A 13,599-nucleotide genomic window follows, 5' to 3' on the forward strand; every position below is an offset into this window, starting at 1 on the left:
TGTTCCCAGCTAATCAGTGCAAGAACACGTTAAAACACAATAGCTCTGGCTTGTTTATCTCATTTCACTTTCCCTCTGAGTTTGGCCTTCTGCCAGCAAAGATGTTCTCTGCAAAGATAATAGTTTCCACTTAATCATTCACCTTTTATGTGTCTAAAAGAAGTTTAGGATACTGAAAGGCTCCAAGAAAAATAAACAAACACAAGTTGTTCAAGAAGGCCTCTTTATGGCTGCTTTATTGATTTTTTAAAAAGAAGCAAACTGTTCCTGAATGTCACCCATGTCCCTTTTTCGATTTGTTTTTTTTTAAAATGTGTGTTTGAATTTAGAGTAAGGCTTATGAATGGAAGGATTATAAAGTAGGTCTTGTCATGGTGGATGGGAGAGATGGGCCTGGAGCAAAATCCCCTCTCTGCTTTTGGGTTTGGACCTGAATCTTGTGGCCTTTCACCCACACTTGTGTGTTTGTGACACATTTAAAAACTCAGGTTTTCAAAAGTGACTCATTAGTGATTTTGGGTGCCTCCATTTTTAGGTGCTCAACTGGAGAGACCTTAATGAGATCTAACTTTCCGAAAGTGCCCCTTTAAAGTGTCTCAGATTGTCACTCATCACTGTTGAACATTTCAGCCTCAGTTTAAAAACCAAACCAAACCCTGGACCTGAGGGTGGTTAATGAGAGCCAATGGAACCCACATGGATTACTCACACAAATCCTGCTTGTACAGCTGGGCTGAACATTTTTTACCTATGGAAGTTTTCCATCCAAAAAAACAGTTTAGACAGAAAACTTTCAACCAGTCCTACCTGCTTGGTGCTAAATATGGTAGATCTCATATTGATTGGAAGGGAAAAGGTGATGGATATGGACTGTCACCTACTAGACACTAGCTGGGAATCGAGATACAGAAACATCCACAATATCCAAAAATACACATCCACTTACTGAACTGAGTCCAGCACTGGAAGCACTGTAGGATACACACAAAGAAAAAACAGAAAGGTAACCACCAAGCTTTCCCTACCTTTCTTTTTTCAATTTGGATTGCCAGACACTAGGGCTGCCAACGTTCTGACTGCAGAAAACCAAACACCCTTGCCCCTAGGCATGTACACCACATTAGACTGACCCTTAACCTCCGTACAATTCTGGAAACAGAAATAAAGTTATCACGGTCATCACCGATTCTGGAAAATTCCTTCAACAGAGGCACTCATTTTCCAGACATTGAAGAAAAGGTGGAAATTACCTGGCCAGGTGTGGTGTGATTTCTAGCTCTACTCTTTAGAAAATCAAAAGCTGAAGTTGGTGTGTTTAGAACCAGTCTGAAACAGCATATTTTTGCCCCACGCTCCAAGTAAGAAGGGTATTGTCAATTACAGAACACATCCAAAAAATGTTAATTTTCACAAGATGGCAATGAAACACAAAATGGTGCTTATTTTACCCCCCTTCCCCCACTCTAGGATGCAACATAAAAGCCCTAAGAAACCACACATTCCCTGAATTTATTACTGTCTGCATGACTCAGACATTTTTTTTAAGCATTAGAATTCAGTAGAGATTTTTCTAGTTCAGACCATTGAGACTTGAAGGTCTTTTTTTTCCCACTGACCTTAAAAACAGGATGATGTAGTGCAGTTAATAATAATAATTATTTTTTTTTCAGTTTTTATTATTAAAACAGTCCTGAGTCTCAAAGCACCAGAGGATGGGATCTCACTTGTTCTCTCCCCTTTCCTAACTAGCTAAGAACAAAGAAAGGTTACTAGCAATAAAGGAAAACTTTAAAGAACAGAGTTTCAGTCCCACTTGCTCACTACAGACAATTACTATGATTGTTGTAGTTATGGGGCTCTCCGACAAGCACAAAGTGCTGCTAATTCCTGCCGTGCTGCTATTAAGAAGTATCCTGAGCTTGGGTGTCTCATGTCTAGCAAAAAGGCCTAACAGCTAAGACCCAGCAGGCCTGCTTGGTTTTAGGATTAAAACCTTTGTCTGATTCTCCCTGGTTATTTATTTGCATTGTGGGCCCAACCAAGACTGGGACCAATTTGTGCTACTGCACAAACACACAGTCCCTGACTCAGAGCATACAGATAAAGGTAGGAGCATGGGAGTTACTCATGTTCGGTATATGAGTGGAGAATTTGGTCTTAACATGTAAGTGAAAGTAATGTAGGCAGTCATTATCTAACTTCTGGGCTCTGGTAACTAACTGTAAGATCCTTTAATAAAACCAGTGTTGAGGTATTCCACACTGAACAGTCCAAAACACTGTCCTTTAGTAGTGTTACTGGTAGAGCTGCAGGAGACTTTAAATACAAAATAGGAAAAGATATAAAACTTGCCTGGTTGAAGGGCAAAGGTTATAACAAACTGAAAACACAGCCCAGATATATTGAAAACTTTGCTGAGAGTCAGAAAGAATTCACGTCAGCTCCTGGCTTTGAGTGAACATGGGCCAGATTTATGGCTTCACAATGAAACCACATTAAGTGTGTGGGTTTTTGCATGTTTTTTTTTTAAATGTGAATCCCATTGATTCCAAACAAAGCAGGATTGGGGCCATAAGTCCCATATCACTTTGGCACCTCATCTTACCATATATTATTAATCAACTTTAAATTATTTCCATTGACATACACAATATTTGCAGTTTCTCTTTGTCAGTTATATACCATCCTGCTTCCCACTGTGACTAGACATGGATTTTCCCACACTCGCCTTTAAGTGAAAACACATTGTTCATCCTCATTTTATTTATGTATTTGGTATAACAAAAATAAGATACTGTTTTATCTTTGAAGAGCTCTAACCACAATAGTTGGTTCCTTTTTGGAACAGTGGGTTTTCCTAATGCCACTCTCAGCAAGATGCTTATCAAACTTTCCTTAGCAGGAGGCAATGGATATTTCACAGCTTGGGGGAACTAAGAAAAGGGAAGAAAAAAAAAGACAAGCGTACGATGACAAGAGAAGCCGATGGTGCAGAGGAGTTCTCCCGTACATGTAAATACAGGTTATTTTTCCTTATCTACAGTTTATGAATGTTTTATTCTTTGATCCAGCTCCAGAATTTACGGTTGGATGGATAGCACTGGAGACGGAAGTACTGTAGCCAAAGAGGAAGTACCCACTGTGACTGGTGGCAAACTGAGCCTTGCCTCTACAGCCCCAGCTGGTGCCCATAAATCTGACCTGGAGGGGCCCCTACTTGTGCAAAAATTCCTTGGCTCACTGCTTGATCTTGCCAAGAAGGGTGGCAATTATAGTGCAACTTTTTGGAACATACATACCTCTGCAGTGTGTCAATTCCCACTGCTAACTGCAGAGACCAGCTCATTTCATACAGGCCTCTGGACATCCCAGAGATGGGACAACATTCATCTCTCTGACTTGCATTGCAAATGCATTAATGACAATAATCACTGTGATGGTGTCACGGTGCCTTTGTGGATCACAACTGAGAATACCAAATTCAGGACAAACTACTGAGAAATAGGGCAGACACACCCCAAAACTGGTGGTTATTTTCTCATATGATCTACCAAACCAGCAATAAAAGTAAACTTCTGTTTCACCACACTCACTAACAAGAAGTCAGAAAAGCAGTCTCCTTAGGCATTTCAGTCCTTGTGTCACCACCAAAACCACTAGACTTTATGATAAATGGTTATTTAAAACCAATTTCATCAAACAAAAGGGTTCTTCTGATCCCAAAGGACCAGCCACACACCCAGGTCAATATACAACTCAGATCCTACCCAATAATCACGCTGTTGCCAATCTAAAATCTAAAGATTAATTTATAAAAAGAAAGAATGGTGAGAGTTAAAATTGGTTAAAGGAATTAAATATATACAATAATTGCAAAGTTCTTGGTTCAGGCTTGTAGCAGTGATGGAATAAACTGCTGGCTTGTTAAGTCTCTGGTTGCTTCCAAATCATTGGAAGGTCCTCCGTCCCTTGGTTAGAAGGCTCCCATTAGTACAAGTTCATAGACCAGAGGCATGAGCAGAAAAGAGGCAAAATGGAGATGTTTCCAGTGCCTTTTATAGCTTCTCTCAAGTGAAGGGAACCCATTGTTCTCACTGTGGAAAATTACAGGGAACAAGATGGTGTTGGGGGTCACATGGGCAAGTCACATGTCCATGCATGATTTTGCTTAGTCACATCAGAAGCCATTACGTATGTTCCAGACAGAACATTCACAGGAAAGTCCATTCAGTGCAGATAGGATTTTCCCATGGTCCATAGTGAGTTAAGTGTTCCTTGATGAGCCATTTAACTTGAATAGTGCCTTCAAGATGTGAAGGCTAAATACCATGTGGGTGTTACCACAGGAGCAAAAATATCTGAAATACAGGTATAGAGCCAATATCCCTAACTTCAGATACAAAGATGATACATACATACACATAGCATGTATCATATTCAGCAAATCATAACTTTTCTATTGACGCCTTACTTAACACACTTTGTATAAGATTTGTTGCAATTATATAACAGTTGTAGCAAAAATGATCTACATGGTCATATTCTATCAGACAAAACACCCCCAACGCAAAGCTGATGCAGGAAGGGGTGTCCCAGACATTGCTGAATGCATCACCGGAACTTCCCATTCTCGGTTCTGTATTGCTAGAGCTGATGACATCCAACTCTGTCATTAGTACACTGATGACATCCAACTCTCTCTCTCCATCTGACCCAAGGGCTTGTTTAATTATACTGCTGTAGTTATATCAGTATAACTCCCCCTGTGGACGCTCTTATTCAGAAATAAGTGTGCCTTCTTCTGCTTTAGCTTATATTGCTTTTGAGGAGGATATCAATATCTCTGAGCAAGCCTGCATCTGCCATTTGTTAGTCAAGTTCACAACCTGGGGTCTTGTTACACTCACAGCTACCCTTAGATGATCATGTAGCAGCAGTCACCAGGAAGGTGTTTCTCTAGGTGTGTCTCATCAAGAGGTAGTGTGTCTCTCAGATAAGAGCTCACCACCATGACTTTGTCACTTGAAGGTTAGACTGCTGCAAGGTGCTCTACATGGGGCTGCAATTTAAATCAACTTGGAAACTGAAGCTAGTGCAATAGCCTGTTTGGGAAATGGAGAATCTGACCATGAGCAGGTAACATCTGTGCTCAGAATCTTCATTGACTGCCTGTGGGTTTTCAGGGGGAGTTTAGGATGTTGGTTCTGACATATAATGCTCTAAATGGCTTGGAACCTACCTATCTTCAAAAGTGACTTTCTCCTGATGCCCTATTGCTGCAGTAGGGAAACTCAGGCTAGGAATACTGGAGTAGAATCACTTAGCATACAAGAACAGGGGCTGTAGCAGAGTCTTCTCCACAAGGGTCTTTTGACGTCAGAATTAATTCCCCCTCCTTGGTTCAAAATATCCCTAATCCAGTGGTCATTGGAGCATGCTGAGAAACCCATCTACTCAGACAGGATTTGGGAATGGCTGAGACTTGGGGGGCTGGGTAGTGGTGTGGATTTTTAACTGTGGTGATTATGGTTGCACACAAGTTGAGATGAGGAAGATTAGTATTTGTGGGTGGGCTGCTTTGTGTGGACAACTGCTGTTGGTTTTCTACTGCAGCTTTTCTTTTAGCCTGATTGCATTTTTAAATGCCTAGCAGGGTGCCTGAAGCCAGGAGTGGGTGACCTTTTCATATCTATAGGTTGAAACTGAAATAAATAAATAATAGATTACTATTAAATAGGAGGGTATCCTGGATTATTATTCAAATACAATGAATGCATTGTTGGATAGTAGCAGATCTGGAGGCTTTGAAGCCTTTTTTTTATCTTTATTTTTTTTTAAGCAGGGCAACTTTGTTCTATTTACTTAGTTTTTCACTGTTTTGAATAAACAAGAGGTGTAATGTACAATAAAGGTGGAGCTGGCCTTGGGCTCGAAGGGAGCCTGGATGGAAAATGTATTTTTGGATTCCAATCTCATCCAAAAAAATGTACCACATTTTAATAGCCTTAGATAGCTTATACATTGGCAATGCCAAGTAACTGGAAACTTTCGGTCCAAAGTCAACTCTGCTTTCATTAATAATTATTCACAGAACAAAACAGGACTATATAGAGCAAAACCAGCTCTTGTCAAGGCTGAGAAGGAGTTCGTTCCCATCCTCTCCACACTCCTAATTATATACAAAAATTAGAGGTCCGATCAAGGTATTCAGGCTGGGTCAAGGCAATAGGGCAGGAAAAGGAAACAAAAGAAGGCTTCCATAATAATAATAATAATAATAATAATAATAATTAATAATATGTAGTGCTTATATACAGCTTTGCATTTTCAAAACACTGCTAAAGCATGAAAGGCCTTATCCTGAGAAGTGCTTCAGGCCTAATGCAAAGTTGCATGCTCTCACCCTCCATGGTCTTCAGTAAGAGCTGAAAGTGCTAAACCGCCATTGTGTTCAAGTGGAACTGGAGCCATTCACCAGTTCATGGCTCAGGCCCTCACTAAGATCCTTCTGGTTCCTCTGGGAGGTTGGTACATATTTTAATCCCATATTACAGATGGGTAAACACAGAGAAAAGGCTTAATTAATTAAGAGGCAGTGTTCTTTGAACCAATTCTGGACTTCAGTTTTTGGTTTGGGATCTGACTTTTTACCCCTCTGGCTTATTCTTCTGCACTAAAGATGCAGGATACAGCCATAATCTGCCTTTATGAAGATCATTATAAATATTACAAGAGATTTATCACTTATGTATGTAATTCACCGATACTGGCAGTGATTTTTTTAAACACAACAGCAGCAAGAAGCCTATGTTCGAAGAGTCGATTTACTGGGTTGTTTTCTGCCAAGGTCAATATTTTTTTCCCCTTTGTTTCAAAATAAACATCATGCTGGAATGTGCTGCAGCAAATGGCTTGCACTCTATTATATTTCATGCAGCTTTCTAAACAATTTTCAGTCCTGCTGGCACAATGTCAAACAGAAGGCAACCAACAATAGCAAAATCCCATTAAAGCTGAGAAGGTTCCTTCCTGAGGTGAACACAGCCAGAAATAGTAATCTTGGCTCGCTTTTCAATTTGGCATTGGGGACTAATAATGCATGTTCTCCTAATGGAAATTATCTAATTTCATCCAAGCGCAGCTCCAGAGAGAGCTGGGCTGACGCAAAAACAGTCAATATAACAACATTCTTCTTGAAGAGCTGAACAATAGTGCTTTGGTGGGACTGTGATTAACAACGTCAACCGAAGAACAAACAGAAGGTGTAAAAATAGGCATCTGAGGAGTTGACACAACAGACTATTTCCCCTCTGTACAGCCAGAGGAGAGGAGCTTGTTCAATTCTCTGCTTGGAGCATTTCATCAGATGTTGTATAGAAGGACTAAATAAACAAAACCAAAAACCAACTTTTCATCTGGATCTGAATGTATTAAAGTTCTGCACATGCCTTATGAATACAAATCATGCTACGGGCGATTCCCACTAGCATTAGAGAACCACTTTAAAATGAAATACTTATCTACCAGGAATAACTAAAGAAAAATAATGAAATTTACTTGCTCTAGAGTGAATAGTAAAAACCAGTTTAAATAATAAAGGGATACTGAGCCATTTCTTCTCTGCAACTATTACAATTTGTAGTGACTGCCATAAGAGATTCCCTCCCCGTCACAATAGAAATACATGACTGTAGGGTCTGATTCTCTGCTGTATTAAACCAGTTTTACAGTGATACTGCACCATTGAAATCATCAGGAACTAGTAGGTTATATTCTGGGACTATACGAGGGAACACACTGTTCTCTTTATATTTCCAAAAAACATAGGCTTGGGTTCTATAATTGAAACTGCCATTAGCTCCATGCATGACCTTGGGCAAATCACAATCTCTGTGGGCCTAATCCAACACCCATTGAAGTCAATGGGGGGGGGGCGACGGTTCAATTTCCCCATCTGTAAAATGGGGATATGATTTATTCCCCTTTGAGAGCCTTGAGATCTCAGATGAAATGTACGATACGAGCCTGATTTAAAGCCCATGGGCGTCAATGGAGTGACTACAAGTGCAAAGTAGCCTGGCTGAGATCCCACTCCTATTCTATCCCCTTTATGCTGAGTAGAGCCAGAGCAGTGAATGAGGTGTTAAAAGCCCAGCTTGTGGCTGGGGAGGAGTCCCTCGGTGCAGACACCCTAGACGCCCTCACAAGCCCTAGTGCAGAGGATATGCTGGGAACAGGGCTGGGGGCAAGAGGAGTATGTTAGGCACAGGGCCACAGCACTCCAGAGATGCCAGCAGTGCTGCGGCTCACAGGGCAAACTGGGCAGGCTGCTATAATTAGACAGCACAGCGGCTTGTCTAAGTGATGCCTGGGGACTCTCCAGCTTCCAAACCAGCCCAGGATTTGGAAAGCACAAAGGTGGCTTAAAGCCACATTGGCTCCCCCTTCCTCTGGCCTGCAAGTTCTGTGCTTTGGCTTTTAGGGGCACAGCACAGCGTCTCAACCTGTAAGTCTATAGTAACTGGCCTAACCCCCCCAATTCTCCAGCAACCAATCACAGTCCTGATCACTACCACTTCTCAATACGGTGTTCTTCATTACAGTTCCCTTTAACATTAACAATATCATGGGAATCAAAACGTTGGATGCAACCCACCTCACTCCAGCCACACAATGGGACTGAAAGCACTAAGATGTGCATAGAACAACTGTACTGCTCATTGGCTTTGCTCTAACCCCTGCCCTTGCCATATCCTCCACCCTTTGTTTGTCAGTTGTTGCAGGATGAGTCCCTAAGAGCAGCAAGGTGCTGAGTGACTCTGGTGAGATAAGGAGTGCCCTCAGTGCCTACTCATGTCACTGCAGTAGAGGCTGCTTTTGTCTGGAAGGTGACAGGCACTTCTGAATGATGGAAATAAATAAAACAATTGTTTTAATAGAATAGCTGAACAAAACTTATTCTGTGCCTTTTACATAGAATACTTAGGCTTAATCCTCCAGTGTACAACCCCCCATATCCTGGCCAGATCACACAATCCAAGGCCTTCAGCAGAGAGTTTGGGATGAGTCTTTACAGCAGACCTACGGGTCTGTCCTCTTGAACATATTCTGCACTGATTTTCTACCAGCCAGGAAGTAAGAGCACTGGTGAAGGAAAAAATAAGATAACTTCAAATGACTTAATCATCCCCCAATTCCCTGCTGACAGATTCATGGCAGCACCATCCTTGCTTAGACAAACTGATAAGTGAATGAATTAGATTAGATGAGCATACATTAGATTTCAGAGGAATAGTGCTATTTCCAATGCAGATAACTATCTGAAACAAGGAATCTCCTTGCAGAAGGAAATGTTTTATTTCCAGGAACTTAAGGGTGCATGTTGGAGGTGGGGAGGAGTGGCCAGGACATGAAGTACACAGTGGTTTGGCAGATCCTTGGCCAATTCTACGGAGCTGCTACAGCCAGTCTAACCCAGAACAGCCTCTATGCTGCTCTAAATTACTCCATGGACTGATTCAGGATCAAGAGAGCTGAAAGAAGGCTTTGAACCACCATGCTCTCTTCAGCATGGGCAACTGCTGTTTCATTAGCAATAGGCAATGCTGTAGGAAAATCTTTACTCACAGTGCCACATATTGAGGCTCTAGGGACAACCCTGACTCCAGCTTACCATCCTGAGCCCATGGTGCTACACCAAACCATGTCCTTCTGGAAACCTGATCCTCTGCCTCCAGTTCCACTCATCATTTTATGAGTGAAAATGAACACAGCTGAAAATCAAATATCAGAGGGGTAGCTGTGTTAGTCTGGATCTGTAAAAGCAGCAAAGAGTCCTGTGGCTCCTTAGAGACTAACAGACATATTGGAGCATAAGCTTTTGAGGGTGAATACCCACTTCGTAACTACATGCATCTGACGAAGTGGGTATTCACCCACAAAAGCTTATGCTCCAATACGTCTGTTAGTCTATAAGGAGCCACAGGACTCTTTGTCGCTTTTTACAACTGGAAATAAGACTCAAGAGTTATCAGATGGATCTACACTGGCATTATAAATGTGATCTTCTAAAAACGATCCAGGAGGATTTTAGTAAGAAGTCAAAACAAAAGCCAGAATTAATCCAATAGGATTTGCCTTTCAGAATATATCATTCTTTGTACTTACATATCTATTACACATAAAAAAGAACACTATTAAGGTTGCAAAGTCAAGCACAAAAAAGTGAGGAAATGCCAGAATTAAGGTTGCCTGTGGATCCTTAATTCAGCTCCCTTGTGTGTATGTATTATGATACAGTCTTTAATTACATGATTGTGACTGCTATTGCAACCACATGCAGTACTCTCAGGGGCACATACAGTATTAAATTCATGTATGGTTTGTGTATCACTGTGGCCTAGGGATTATACGCACTCCAGCGTGGGAGGGTTGCTTTTAGCACATCGAGAAACTAAAAACAATGCGGGTGATTAAGGTGAATCACTCAGACTGTAAACACTTCCAGAGAGCTACTACCCCCTGAAGAGACTTGCATATATTAGTGCAAACTGTTTTTTCCAGGGACCAACAGACAGCGAAAAGGCTCTTGGCATTAAAAAGACTACGTTTAAACTGGTTCTGGGCCTTTTTTCTGAGCCAACAAATGGACAGGACCTTTTGACCCAGGGAACCCCAACCCCCAAGGCATGCGTGGAAAGACTTTGGCCTGCTAGGGCCCCAAAAGACTGATGAGTGATGTCTGATAAGCTTTTAGCCTGGGCATAGGGATTTTTTATTAATTTTTATACAGATTCCAAGGCCAGAAGGGACCATCGAGACCATCTAGTCTGACCTCCGTAAAACACAGGCCAGAGAACGTCCTCAAAATAATTCCTAGAGCATGTCTTTTAGGAAAATATCCAATCATGATTTAAAAATGGTCATTGATGGAGAATCCACCATGACCTTTGGTAAATTGTTCCAATAGTTAATTACCCTCACTGTTAAAAATGTACACCTTATTTCCAGTGTGAATTAGTCTAGTTTCAGCTTCCAGCCATTGGATCGTGTTATACCATTCTCTGCTAGATGGAAGAGCCCATTATTAAATATTTGTTCCTCATGTAGATGCTGATAGACTGTAATCAAGACACCCATTAACCTTTTCTTCATTAAGCTAAATAGATTGAGTTCTTTGAGTCTATTGCTATAAGGCAGTGGTTTGCATACTGGGGGCATGCCTCCCTGGGGGGGAACAGGGGAACATTCATGGGGTCACGGCAGGGGCTGGGCTAGCTCCCACAGGGAGCAAGGAGGGAGTGCCACCTAGACCCACTCCTCCCCCAGCTCTGCTGTGGCCCCACCTCCAGCCTCAGCATCAGCCCCTGGCCAAGGCTGTTCCTGGCCATGGCCCCAGACCTGCCTCCAGATGTGGTCCCAGCCTTGGCCCCCTTACCCCATCTGAGCCTCTCCTTCCCCACTCCCCAAGCCATGGACCTGCTCCTGGCACCAGTTTGTGGAGGAGAGCAGAAAGTGATAAGGCATGTTTTCTAATCCTTTAATCATTCTTGTGGCTCTTCTCTGAACTCTCTGCAATTACATCGTTCTTGAATTGTGGGCACCAGAACTGGACACAATATTCCACCAGCAGTTGTACCAGTGCCAAATGCAGAGGTAAAATAATCTCTCTGCTCCTTCTTGAGATTCCCCAGTGCAAGCATCCCAGGATCACCAATAGTATTTTTGGCCACAGTGTCACTGCTCATGTTCAGCTGATTATCCACCACAAGCCCCAAATCTTTTTCAGAGTCACTGCTTCCCTGAATAGAGTCCCCTGTCCTGTAAGTATGGCCTACATTATTTGTTCCTAGATGTATAAATGTACATTTAGGCATATTTTTTGCTTGCATGCATTTTACCAAACAATCCAGATCATGCTGAATCAGTGACTCATCCTCTTTATTATTTACGACTCACCCAATTTGCAAACTTTATCAGTGATGATTTTATGCTTTCTTTCAGGTCACTGATAAAAATGTTAAATAGCACAAGTCCAACCACTGATCCCTGAGGGACCGTACTGGAAACATTTCCACTCCATGACAATTCCCCATTTACAGTTGCATTTTGAGACTTTTCAGTCAGCCAGTTTTTAATCCATTTAATGTGTCATGTTAATTTCATATTGTTCTAGTATTTTCTCAGTAATGCTTTTGCCTTAAGAAAAAATGTGCTTGCTTAGAAGGTGCTGTGTGTAGCTTATAACTGTTGGCAATCCTCTGTTCATAGTCCTTGGAGAGAAAGCATAGAATAGGTGCTGGCCTTTCGGCAGACTGGCTTGCTGAGGATATCACAGTGTCATGCATGAAGCTGTGCATCCAAGAGAGATAATGTCTGAGCCTCAGAAACCTTAAGTGGATGCCCTCAAGGGACCATAGAGGGGAAATACAGACACATTTAGCCTGAAACTGTGACAATGATCACATACTATTTTTTCCACAGGACCCCTGCCTCATTCAGTGCACAGGATGGACCTGCTCTGTGGTGAATATTGCCTGTAGGATCCTGTGTCATTTGTTGTAGAAGTTGGACACTGTGCAGTGAATGGGGCAGGTGACTGGAGGAAGAGAAAGAGGGTCTCAGTGTTAAGACAGTCAAATGCCATAGAAAATTTGATGCTGTCTCTGCCTCTGCCACAGAGTTCTCACTTGATGCCGGCCAAGGCAGTTAAGCCGAGCTTTTCAGAGCTGATCGCTAGTTGAGTGTTCCTCATTTTCTGTGAGATCCTGGGGCCTGATTTTCAGAAATGCTGAGAACTCACAAAAGTGACGATGTCAATGGGACTGTGATTGAATATAAAATATACTTTATAAAGTTAAATATCTGAAGAGTCTAAAAAAATCTTGGGCACTCAAAATTAGTGGACACTTTTGACCTTAAGTTTTCTGTGCCTCAGTTCCCGATCTGTAAAATGAGGATAGTATCACCCTTTTACCTCACAGAAGTGTTGTGAAGATAAAGTAATTAATGTTTGTGAAACACTTGGATATTATGGTGATGAATGCCAAAGGAAAGCCCTGCCGAAATTAATAATTCTGTTTTATGAGCAGGGATTGAATAGTGTGGAGCAAATAAGACATTAACTGAGCACTTACATCCTGTGCGCTTAATGAGGCAGGGGTCTTCTGACTCCTCCTCTGATGTGTCTCTCCTCTTTCTCCTCACTGACTCCCAGACCCACTCTCCTAATTCAGTATCAGCTTTTTCCCATCTCCCCTTCCTTGCTCCTTGTCCCAGTGTCTCTGTCTAGCCAGCCTTCCCACCCTCTCAGCCAATATCAGCGTCCCTTCCTCCAACCAACTGGCTACCAGTCCCCATCCTATTCCTTCACTGGTTCCCAGTCCCAGTCTCTCCCACCATGGCTTCCAGTCCCAGCTTCCCTGACCCATTGAGTCCCAGACTCCTCTTCCCACCTCGGCTCCCAGTCTCCTTACCCAACCAGTCTGAGCCTGCTCTCCCTCCACTGGCTCCCAGTCTCAGTGCCCAGTCAGTCTTCTCCTTCCTCAGTCAGTCCCATTTTCCTCTCTGATGACCAGCCCTAGTTTCTCACCCCTCCAG

This window comes from Gopherus flavomarginatus, chromosome 4 (genome assembly GCF_025201925.1).
Source record: "Gopherus flavomarginatus isolate rGopFla2 chromosome 4, rGopFla2.mat.asm, whole genome shotgun sequence".
NCBI classification, from domain to species: domain Eukaryota; kingdom Metazoa; phylum Chordata; order Testudines; family Testudinidae; genus Gopherus; species Gopherus flavomarginatus.